The sequence below is a fragment of the Phalacrocorax aristotelis genome, chromosome 2 (genome assembly GCF_949628215.1).
Source record: "Phalacrocorax aristotelis chromosome 2, bGulAri2.1, whole genome shotgun sequence".
NCBI classification, from domain to species: domain Eukaryota; kingdom Metazoa; phylum Chordata; class Aves; order Suliformes; family Phalacrocoracidae; genus Phalacrocorax; species Phalacrocorax aristotelis.
Genome location: NC_134277.1, coordinates 67,099,716 through 67,112,339, shown reverse-complemented (window position 1 = coordinate 67,112,339; position 12,624 = coordinate 67,099,716). Strand labels below are relative to the sequence as shown.

Genomic DNA, 12,624 nt, shown 5'->3' with positions numbered 1-12,624 from the left:
GATTTACACACTGGGGAAAGGATCAAACTGGGGAAGAAGTTGTCATAATAGAAATTAAAAATGCCTACAATTAGCATGTAGAGGTTTTAAATTATTTTTCAATAAGGTCAGATATATTTGAGTGGATTATATCTAACAGGGAAAGATTAAAGGTGGTCCTATTTCCTAAATGCATGTAGTTCCAAGCCCTTTTCAATCTCTGATGGCGTGCTCTTTTGGTGCACTCCTGGCTCTGTGGTGAGGAGGGTCCCTGGAGCATGCTCCTCTTCAGCCATTTACTGCCGCTTTGTGTTCTGCCCTTTCTGAACTTCTGGGATCCCTCCCACTTGGATTGAGGTGTGAAATGAGCATGTGGTGTTATTTCTTCTTCCTGTCACTGTACCAGTTCACCTAACCGAAGAAAATGAGAGACAAACCAAGAAATCTTAGTGGTGTGCTAGTGGTGGAGACAGCAAATCATAGAACTGTTTAGGTTGGAAAAGACCCTCAAGATCATTAAGTCCAACCATTAACCTAACACTACCATATCCACCACTAAACCATGTCCCTAAGCATCACACCTACACATCTTTTAAATACCTCCAGGGGTGGTGACTACACCACTTCCCTGGGAAACTTGTTCCAATGCCTGACCACTCTTTCAGTAAAGAAATTTTTCTTAATATCTAATCTAAACCTCCCTTGGTGCAACTTGAGGTGTTTCCTCTTGACTTATCACTTGTTACTTGGGAGAAGAGACCAACACCCACCTCACTACCACCTCCTTTCAGGGAGTTGTAGAGAGCGATAAGGTCTCCCCTCAGCCTCCTCTTCTCCAGACTAAACAACCCCAGTTCCCTCAATCTCTCCTCATAAGACCTGCTCTCCAGACCCTTCACCAGCTTCGTTGCCCTTCTCTGGACACGCTCCAGCACCTCAATGTCCTTCTTGTACTGAGGGGCCCAAAAGTGAACACAGTATTCAAGGTGCAGCCTCACCAGTGCCGAGTACAGGGGCACAATCACTTCCCTGCTCCCACTGGCCACACTATTCCTGATACAAGCCAGGATGCTGTTGGCCTTCTTGGCCACTTGGACACACTGCTGGCTCATGTTCAGTCGGCTGTCAACCAACACCCCCAGGCCCTTGTCTACTGGGCAGCTTCCAGCTGCTCTTCCCCAGGGCTGTAGCATTGCAGGGGGTTGTTGTGACCCAAGTTCGGGACCCAGAACTTGACCTTGATAAACCTCATATGACTGGCCTCAGCCCATCGATCCGGCCTGTCCAGGTCCCTCTGTCAAACCTTTCTACACTCAAGCAGATCAACGCTCATGCCCAACTTGGTGTCATCTGCAAACTTACTGAGGATGCACTCGATGCCCTAATCCAGATTATTGGCAAAGATATTAAACAGTGCTGGCCCTAACGCTGTAACTCCATTCACCACAACTCTTTGGGCCCAGCCACACAGCCAGTTTTTTACCTAGCGAAGGGTATACTTGTCCAAGCCAAGAGCATCTAGTTTCTCCAGGAGAATGTTGTGGGAAACAGTGTCAAAGGCCTTACTAAAGTCTAGGTAGGCAACGTCCAGAGCCTCTCCCTCATCCACTAAGCAGGTCACCGTGTCACAGAAGGAGATCAGGTTAGTTAAGCAGAACCTACCTTTCATAAACCTATGCTGACTGGGCCTGATCACTTGGTTATCCTGTACGTGCCGTGTGAGGGCACTCAAGATGATCTGCGCCATAACCTTCCCCAGCACCAAGGTCAGACTCACAGTCCTGTAGTTCCCCAAATTCTCCTTCTGGCCCTTCTTGTCGATGAGCATCACATTTGCTAACCTCCAGTCAACTGGGACCTCCTTGGTTAGCCAGGACTGCTGGTCAAGGATTGAAAGTGGCTTGGTGAGCGCTTCTGCCAGTTCCTTCAGTACCCTTGGGTGGATGCCATCTGCCCCCATAGATACATGTGTGTCTAAGTGGTGTAGCAGGTTGCTAACCATTTTCCCTTGGATTATGGGGGCTTTGTTCTGCTCCCCGTCCCTGTCTTCCAGCTCTGGGGGCTGGGAACCCTGAGGACAACTGGTCTCACTGTTAAAGACAGAGGTGAAGGCGGCATTAAGTACCCCAACCTTCTCCTCATCCTTTGTCACTATATTTCCCCCCACATCCAATAAAGGATGGATGTTCTCTGAAATGTGGCGTTCTCTGAAAGCAGCATGGCACAAATCCTTATTGTGCTCCAGTGCCTCTGCTGTGGTATTTGAGTTTTTGCTGTTTACCTTCTTTTACACCTTTGCAACATATCTGCTTGTTCTGAGAATTTCTTTCCTTCCCCGTCAACATTTTTGTCTCGTCACATCTTACGAGTAATATAGTTTAAAAGCAAAATGTTTTCAGGTGATCGGGGGATCATGGTTGCACTCTTCGTTTTCTAGGGGCCTACTCTGAGACCTGTGGGTACGATCCACATATGCTACTGAAGCTGACTCAAATTGTGTGACAAATGTAAGTATTTTTAAGAAACTTTGTCTTGCAAGCCTCTGTTTGCGCACTTAGAATTAACAGATGCTTTAGTATCACTGTGTCATGCCCCCGCTTCTTCAATGTGCATACAATGATATCATTCACTTCATCACACAAAGATGATGTGAAAACGAATCACTTAACGTTTGTAACCCATTCAGATGTTGTTGTGATGAGCACTGTAGGAAAACCCACAAGCAAATGAATAATTCATTGTTCAAATCAGGCTCTGAATAGTACACAGTAAACAAGACATGGGACTTTACACTGAATAGTAAGAGTAAGGCCAAATAATTAATGATTACTTGTTCAGTTATTACTGTCCATTCAGAGTATTGAAAGGGAATGGGATCCTGTGGAAAGAGTGTGGTCACGTCTTAAGGGATTTTATGCTGGTGTATGATTGGAAGGGATAATAAGGATAAAATAGCTTCTTTTTTTATTTTATTTTTTTCTTTCTCCCAGTGACCTTTAGTATTAGTTATGATGTGTGTTTTGGAACAAAGATGAAGTGTGTTAGGCTTACTAAATTGCTTGGTTTTAAGTCTATAAGGTCTCCCTTTACAATGATGTGATAGTATTTGGGAATCCTAATCTCTTCGTTAATTCTGTTTTCTTAGTTTCCTGCCACCCAGTGAATCCTTTTGGTTGTTGGTGCATAAACGTCAAATGAAGGGTGTAACACCCTCTCTGATCACTGTGGAACAGTCTCTGGATATAGGTAGGTTTTTTTGGATTTTATCTCTTGATAGGAAATTATATTAAGAGAAGCTAATGGAAGAGGAGAGTTAAACTTTCCCCTGTATACCAGCTGCAAGATAAGAGTTTGGTTTTGATGGAATTGCAGGTACTGGAATAGCTTGTTCCTGTGTTCAACCTTGTGACCTTCCTTTGGATGATAGCTCTGAATGTTTACATTTTGAGGGTGAAAAAGAAAACTGAGGGAGATATTTGAAGCTACACTACACAAAAGCATGTCAATAATTCAGGCTGACTGATAGCTCCTCTACTAACCAAAGTCACCTGCAATTTTTTATAGTCCTAGAGCATAAGCCATCCATAACATATAATCAATTCCACTCTGCAGATGGAACTGATGTTTTTTTTTCCCAGGCGTCCCCTTCCTACTTCCCTAAGCTGAATCTTTAAAAATCAATTCACGTAATTTGATCAATTTAAAATACCGAATACAGTGAGGTAATTATACCAAACTTCTTGCATTTCACTGCTTCCAGTGACAATAAAGCAATTGACAGTGCAGCATTAAAGATAAGCCAGCATTTCCATGAAAACAGTTATGATTTACATTTGCCATTTTTTAAACCTTTTAACTTTTTTTTAAGTAGCTTTTGCAGAATGGTGATTTATCTTTTTCTCTTGACATGAACAGTCTTCAGTCTCTTTATTGGTCCCTAAAGATGAATTTTGTATTAAAAAAACACCAAGGTACCGAGCTGTTAGTTTAATTTAGCAAAAGTGTGTGTCAGCTTAGCTTTCTTTTTATTTCTGGTAAAAACCATGTTCCTGATTTTGAATGCATAAGTTTAACAAGATGTGTTTAGTCATTACTAATGATGGTGATGAGCCCAAAATATGATTTGAGTGGTCACTGACATCCGTTGGGTGCTTCCATAAAGCTGTTCATTGCGAGATCATGCCCAGTATCAAGGCACTTAGGGAGAACTCTGTAACTAGGAGCAAGTCTCTTAGGGTCTAGTTTTTCAGAAATGCTGAAGTCTAACCATGCCATAATGTCTTTAGGCCATGCATAACAGTCACCTTTGGGGCAGACTGAGATTTATAGCTTTTTCTTTAGGCTGCTACCCCTTATGGCATTTATTGGCATTTCCACTGAAGTTTGTAAATATATTCTAGTTATTTCTGTTTTAAGATCTCCTTTCTTTTTAGATAAGTATTAATGTAAGCTGCATGCATATTTAAAACAATCTGGAACAACCATGTACTCAAGAGTAGTTGTGTATTTGTGTGGAATTCGTGAATCGGGAATCACTGTTGTACAAGACCTCACAAAACTCAAAAAAGCAGGTAATTTTATTTCTTGTGTGTCTCCTGTCCCTGTGCCCTTCCCGTCTTTGCCTTCACAATTTAAGTACAAGACCACTGAGAACAAACATGTCCAAGGGACAGCCACAGCCCATGGTGATATGAATGTTTACAAGTGCATGTAAAATACTATTTTTATATATTATATATACACTATATATGATGTGTATACTACTATGTATGCTAATGCACTAAGTATGCTAATGCACTCAGTATGATAATGCACTAAGTATGATAAATAGCAGTTATGGCACACCCGTGTTTAAAAATAAAACCAGTTCATGTTTGAAAAGCCATTTTGGATTTGATACTTGTGGAACAATTTAACAAAATGCTGGTACTTCAGAATATGAGGGCAAATTTTGATGAAAAGCTCTGCAGAATAGCTGAGTGATTGGAAGCAAATGCAGGATCCAATACAAAAGGATAAATCTGCATTTTAGGATTGTGGAGAAATATGAACCTTAAGTACATTAGCAAGCTGAGAAATGTAATGAAAGGAGAAGCCTTTCTTTCCTTGATTCCAAAGCTGGCAAAGAACAATAAACAAACCTTTTATGTTTTTTACTTTAGAGTATGTAATGCTTTCTATTCTATATCAAATGGAAAACTTGCAAATTATGAACTCCTCTTTTGCAAAGATGGGCCAAATTATTACAGCTGAAGGTTGATACATCCAGGGAGTTCTAAGTGTAGTTGCATTGGCCTTCTACAATAATTTTTATTCCGAGTTCATAGTGAAGCCAATACTTCATCAGTCTCACAACCAAAGGTGGATTTCAGAAGTTGGAGCCAAACGTTTGGAGGTATTGAAAACAACTTATGATGAGATCTGAATCTCAGAGACAGAAGGTAGTGAATTTAGGTACTGGAAGTAGTGCGTGCACCTTTATCTTCTGATGCCAGTCAGGGCCTGAGTTAGAAATTACTGACTGTGTTCTTTGTGTTTTTTACCCAAAGCATATTATATGCTTTTAATCTTGGCTACAGTGTGAAAGATATATGTAAGCTACTATGTGCTTATTTTAGGCCTGCATCAACGGAAACATAAATCAACTTAGCTTGCACTGCATGCAGAAGTTGTGTCAGGAACAGAAACCAAAGGTCTCCTTTCTCCTCTTGCTCGGCTGACCCAAGAGTGTGAGAAAGCTCATTCACGCGCGCAGAATTCTGCATGCTGTCAGAAGTACTTCTGCACTCTGTCTTTAGCCTACTTCCCAAAGAAAACAATTTTTTTTTTGCCCTTTCACTCCCCCCCCCCCCCGCCTCATCTTTTCACCCAGTAACCTTTCATTGTGTTAGCCAATTACAGGAGGGTTGGGGTTGGGCAGGGCTGGAAGTGGAAGCACTAAAAATGTTATAAAATAAAGGACGGGCTAGAGGAGGAAGATAAATTAGTAATTTATGAGAGATGTGTGAGCCTACCAGGTCTCTACTCTGCTTGGCCTGAGAGTTTGGCTGAACCTCTTGAACCATGGCGCAGGACTTGCCATAGCAGGGGCTGCCTCAGTGCCCAGCCAGGGGCTAGCTGATGGGGGAGGTACGTGGGGAACATTTTCAAAATCGAGTCACTGGGGTAAGGGTGGCTGGGAATTATAATTAGCCATAAATTAGAATGAAACTTAGGTTTTATTACTGGCACTGTTTATGGAAGAACTTGGAGCTGTTATCTCTGTAACAATACATGGGAATGTATTGTTACAATTTTCATCAGCTTGGCAATTAAAAAACCATTTTATTTCCAACTAGAGTTGATAAAAGCAGAAACTTATTTAAAATATTGAAGTCTAAGCCCTTTCAAGGGAGTGTTTCTTTAAATAAATACATAACAGCATCTCAAACTCCAAGAGGGTTGGTTGTTTTTTTTTTTAATCTTCTAAGTAAGTGTCCTTTGCAGTTATGTCTTTCATCTCATGGGAACTGCCTGCTCCTTGTTTTAATCCCAAAACATCATCAAAGTCAGTGGGAAAGAAGAAAAAAAATATCTGCAACCTCCAAAATAAAAGCTCAGTGTATTGTGATTGAGCTGGGCAAAATCCTATCCTAGTACTTTTACATTTTGTATAAAGATGGACTATTAGAAGAAAAGAATTTTCAGGGTTGTACATTTTAACTGCTTTTGTATATGGATCTAGAATTCTTGTTCTTTTTACCAAGAATCACACATGAAATATGTAAAGAACTTGCAGGGTGATGTCTAATTTTGCCCTCCATGGGAACACAACACTGTAGCTCTTTGGTGTAGAAGGAAATCAGAAGTGCATATCAGAAACATCTCCCCAGTCCATTTGGAAAAGAAAAATCGAGACTGTCCTCCTTCCACCCCCCAGGAAAATCAGCTAACTTGATGTTCTTTAGTCTGAGTGAGCTCTCAAGGTCATCAAAGTAATTTTTTGAAACCTGTGGCCTTAGTATTCTTTTAGATAATAGTATCAGGCACATTATCTCCTACTTCTCAATTTGCTTTTGGCTTCCTGCAATTTACATCCCATTGTCCACTAATATTTTCTGCATTCTTTTAAAATAAATCAAATAACACTTCTTATGTTGGCTCTGGACTTAATAAAAATCAGATATGCAGCATTTGGGACTCTTAAAATAACACATTTTAATACAAAGATGTGAGATATCTTTTGAAATCTGTGGTGGATGTTTGTTTCCTGCTGGGCTTAATTTAGGAATCTAGTGCTAGCATTACACCAAGGGGAAAAATGTTTGCTCTTTCATCTGTGTGCCACATCCCATCCAAAATCACAAACAGCTCCTTTAAATTTCTGATCTTTGTCCCCTGCTGGATGTGCATAATACACATGCCTGTCTGACATATGAGACAGCCAGAGCCTTTAAAAAAAAAAAAAAAAATTGCTAAGCCCTGCTTATGCCTCTTGTCTTAGGCCTCATAATCATCTGCAATTTGGGAGAATGACAAGTGTCTGAATCTGTTTTGTTTTAATAAAGTTACAGCTTTTCTGTTTTCTGAAGAAACCTCTTTCTTACCAAGTCAAAACTGATTTTATTGGTAAAGCAAAACACAGGTGAATATGCTTGGGTAATAATTACCTTCCCCATGGCAGGGGACCATTTCCCTTATTTTTATACTGCCTTTGAATACAGAAGTAAATATCTTCAGACATGTCACCTTAAAATGACAAAATTTACTAAGGTCAAACCAAAATGTGAATCTTGGTCCTTAACACCTGGCCATGTAGCTCTCATAAACTGTACCATATAACATGCAGAAGGACTTCTGGTTTTGTGCAAGCTTGTATGAAACTATGTGGCTTCAGATGTTCAAATGCTTGGATCACATGAAACAGCTGGGATCAGAGTTTAAAGAAAGTTTCCACTTTTTGTTTGATAAAAGTCCATCTTTGTTTGAAAAATCAGCTTGCGCCCATTGTGCTATAATAGAGATTACACATGAAAAGCATATTTTAAAATAATGTTGTTAAATTGTAAAATGTAACACTGAAAAATTTGATGCTAGAGTCAATATTGGTCCTGTAATCTCAGCTGGTACGTTGTATGTAGGCATTACGATACAGATTTTAATTATGTGCTTGCATCTTTTTTTCTCTGTAGTTTCTCTGCCTCGTGTACACAAACATCCCTTCTCACCTCTCCCTCCCCTCAAACAGAAAGCACTCTTTAAACTGACAGGCTATTTGATGTTTTGTTTTGTCTTTATGCAGTATATGCACTAACTGTATGCTGTTCCAGCCCTGATATGAGGGCAAAATAATGAATTTTTTCCTGCAATTCTCTGTGGTACTTCACCATTGAGGAGCAGAGAGATCCTGTATAACCTAACAGCGGCTTTTTAGTTGCAATTGCAAGGGAAGTCCTGTCAGCATAAACTTAGAGAGGTTATGCATTGAAATTGAAGTTATTTTAACGAGGTGTACGTGCGTAGATTTTTATTTTCTACCTGACAGAGCAATCTGGGAAAATGGGGAAGAAAAAAAAAAAAAAAAAAAAAGCAGACACGTTCGTAACAAACAGACCTTTTGTTGATGCGCTGCCAATTCCTGATCCAAAGCAACTGTGCTCTAAAGCTTCCCAAAGGAAAGGCCACCAGGATTTTACAGTGTGTATTCTTCAATTCATTTGTTTGTGAACACTAAAGTTTATGTTTATAGGAAAGGAAAATTTCAGCCCAAACAGTTTAATTTTGCTGGAAACTGGGTCTTTGTAACTAAAAATATCTGGCCCACTTGGTAATTGGGGATGCTGTTTAGGTAAAAGTACTGATTTTGTAGAAGGCTGCAAAAGTGTATTAAAGCTTTGATTTTCTTCAGAACATATGTTGTTAGCATGCTCAAAGTATTCTGCGTGTAGTGGACAACAATCGGCTGTGCTGTCCTGGTAAGAGTGTGCTGGCCACGGACATCAGTTATGGCAAGATGGGGTAGAAGGAATGAGGCTGTGCTGTGAAACCTGGTTTGGGTTGCGCTGCGTCCCGAGCTCTCCATCCTGGTGGAAGGATTTACGGATATGCTTTCTGCATTTCAGATTCCTGTGTGTGCCTTTTTTAAGGTGTTCAGTGGCAGAAACAAACTAGAAATTATTCTGAAGCAGCGTGAGAGTTCATTTTTAAAATGAGATTGTTTACTCAGTGGTCTTCAAAGCTAGCCTTGTAAATAGGGATTTCAGGGTTTTTCAGAGCACTTTTCAAAGTCCCTAAACTTTGGCTAACACTTAAGACCAAAAGAAATAATGAAGGAGTATTTCTCTGGAGAAGTTATTTTGCTTTCTTGAGCTTTATCTGTCTTCCAGAGCCTTGGTATCAACCTTAAGCAAAGTGATGAAGCTTGAAATGAGCAGATACAGCTCAGTCTCTGTTAGAAGGGACTGTTCCCAAGCATCTCCCCACCTGGCACTTAATAAAAAGTTGCTTTAACCACAGTGTACTTCAAAAAAATCCACTCGCTTAGCCTCCTTTCTTTTTCCCCCACACAGGGCACATGTCATTTCATGTCTGAGAGGTGACAGTATGTCCCGTCTGCAAGAGGGAGAGTTGTCTTTTTTGCAACCTCCTTGGTAAGTTAAAAGAAAATAATGGAGCAGAGAGAGTTCAATTGTAAGCACACACGACGGTACAGGAGAAGAAACTCAGTGATGATCTCAGTGATGTGATATTGTATCCACCAAACCTTTTGCTGATCTCATTTTGATATACTATGTTCATCACTTATGTGAAGTTGTGATTTCTCAAGGTGATGCTAAATCTCATGTATGCAACATTTCACTCATGTGGATGTTGAGGTGGAAAGGTAAGCATCGTGAAAGGGCTGTACAAGAACCAGCTGTCTTTCTTATCATAGCAGTAAGGTGTCACAAGGTTAAATTGTCCAGATGATGGGTTGTCATTAGTATATTACCTCCAATAGGGTCTGTATTTGATCAGCTGTATCATCACTGGTACGGTAATGCTTGAAAATGGTGCCATTGTGGTACACAGCACAACTCAAAACATGCAAATTAACTGTTTGTTTACAAAAAGTACAAACTAATTTACCATAAAACAAGCAACCGACACCCACCTCCCCCTGCCCTTTTTCTGTTATAGTGTTTTTTCAATGTATTTGTTCAATAAAAACAGTCCTTCTGATTGGTTTTATAGGAAGGAAAAGTTCTAGGCTGGGGGTAAAACTTTCAGAAATGACAAATTGATTAAAGACTTCTGGGGCCAATGTTTTAAAACCAGTTTGGTCATTGAAGGCTTCTTCACTAACTTCCAGCGAGATAAATGTTTCTGAACTTGGTTCTGAAGGAAAGTTGTAAAAGCTAAAATGTTTTGGGAATTTTGAAAACATTACCTTCAGTCTTTACATGCTGTAATGGGGCCAAATTTTAGGCAAAGGGAACAAAGGAAGGTGGTCCTAGCTGGGTATTCCTACTTTTAGTTTAGTTGGATGTAGGGGAATAGACAGGGATCGGCGACTGGAAGATCACGGGATGTGATGGAAAGATAGACTCCTCCCCATAGGAGTGGCAGGAACAGGAAGCGCAAGAGCTATATAAGCGTGTGACGCAGCTAAATAAACGGACATTTTGTATCCATCGTATTGATGTCTGTGCATCACTGTCCCCAGGGTGGGTAGAGCCCTGTGTCCCGGAGATATGCGGCCCAAGATAAGTTCTCCCGTAGAAGCGTACAGCTACAGTTGGAGGCTAGGAAACATGAATCTGAATTGTGGGGAAAGCACAAGGCTTGTATTAGATGCACAAAACCAATACAGACATCTTCACATAAAATGATCTTCTCTTCACTTTTTTCTTTTATCTTGAGAATTATCACAGTATGTAGTGTGAATTATATATGGAATTATCCTGTAATTTAGCTTCAGCATCACATGTGTAGTTGAAAATGTGGGTGTCTGCATGGCTCTAGTTATTTTTACAGTACTATTTCCTACATTTAGAATGGGAAATATGCAGGCAAATTCAGCTATTTATGTAAATGAAAAATATTGAGTTTTTAATGCGTGCTGTCTACAATTTTGTTCATACCTGACATTTTCAGTTTTATTGCACATTTTCTTAACATAAAAAAAAAACCCAAACCACCATGAATTCTTTGCTTCAGTTTCTCAAATGGTTGTATATTTTTCTTAGGAAGTTAATTTCTTTTCTTGTGCACTAGTAGTTGTTATGACGTATCTTCCCTGTTCCAGGACTTCACTGCTCATTGCTTTGATGTGTTTTATAAAAGTCCAAAGAGAGACAAGAACATACTTGACTCTGATATAATGATATATACTGCCAAGTAGGACCAAAATGAAACTGGCAATGGTTATGCTCCTGTATTTTGCTGTGGTATGTATGTAACACTTTGGGATATTGTGCTAATATTTCAGATATTTCTGTTTCTCCTCATCACCGATATCTTTAGAATTGTTTCTGGAGACAGTGGGCCAGCAAGCAGGAGATGCAACAAAGCTTTTTGTGTTATCTATATAGCAGGGATCTCCCGGATTAGGCCTCTACAGAAAAGGTGTTTGGCTTTCAGCCCTGTACTTTCTGTAAATGTGCAAGCACAGCTCATGTTCCTCTTTTGTCTATAATGAAATACTCGATGCAGGTTTTACAGTTCTTGTGCACAAACTGTCTGGATAGGTCTCTCTGATGCTTCATGGCTGGCTAGGAGTAGGTTTGTGTTTGGTTATTACCAAGATTGATAGAGATAAGGGAAGGAGCCCATAGTTAAGTATTGGCACTTGTGCAGCAGGACAAAATAAATAATCCTGAATCATGCTGTGCTGGAAGTTACTGACTGAGCCCCATAGGAACAATGCATGCTTTGAGATAATATATGTTATATTTTACCTATGTGTAAGTATGTATAACTTATAAATCACTTTTCAGCTGGACAAAGTCCCATAGATTCAAAGAAAATCACTGGTAACTTATATAAATTGGTAACTTATTTCTTTCCCACCCACCCCAAATAAAAAGATAGTGCATCTTAAATGGTTGCTGGGGAAGGATATGCAACTTCTACTCTGCCATGCTGAAGGAGAAGAGGGTGGGAATCGGAAATGACTCTGCTTATCTAGGATGATGGAATGCAATCCTCTTAACTACCTGTTGCATTGATTCATATGTTCTTATTCTTGTCTTCATTAATGTGCTGATATGTTGGCCTTCAAGCAGTAGAAAAAAAAAGTTCAAGAAAATATTAAGTTATTAATTAACAACTGTTTGTATTCTTTTGCTTTTGGCTTCTTTTTGTCCATTAAAAAAAAAATCATGATTTAAAAAAAATCTTTATTGATAAATATAATTTGCATGAAAATTTTTGAGAAATCCAAATCCATGGCCAAATTTATGTTATTCCATGCTAAAAATTCCAGATGCTTTGGGTAGAATGTGCTACTAGAAGTAGCAGTGCCTATGCTGGGTTTGGTATGTACTTTCTAGGATGTGACATTGAAGAAAAAAATAGAAGTCATCTTGAGGTGTGCAGAATTACTGTTGTGAGCAAAGAAATTAAATCTGTAGATTTTTGGGAAACTTCTAACCCTGTGCATTGTTTGTTTGGTTCTTCTCAAGC

General features: G+C 39.6%; 1 protein-coding gene across 5 annotated transcripts in view; it reads left to right on the top strand.

Annotated features, from left to right (window-relative positions):
• LOC142052967 (uncharacterized) overlaps positions 1-12,624 on the top strand; it is a 265,027-nt gene that overhangs the window by 162,867 nt on the left and 89,536 nt on the right. For 4 of the 5 annotated variants that reach the window (XM_075083901.1, XM_075083905.1, XM_075083903.1 and 1 more), the window contains 3 exons: positions 2,417-2,486; positions 3,125-3,225; positions 9,528-9,608. The gene's annotated coding sequence lies outside the window, so the exon portion shown is untranslated. Of the gene's footprint in view, positions 1-2,416; positions 2,487-3,124; positions 3,226-9,527; positions 9,609-11,245; positions 11,388-12,624 lie in introns of all 5 variants that reach the window. The other variant, XM_075083902.1, reaches the window with a different exon arrangement.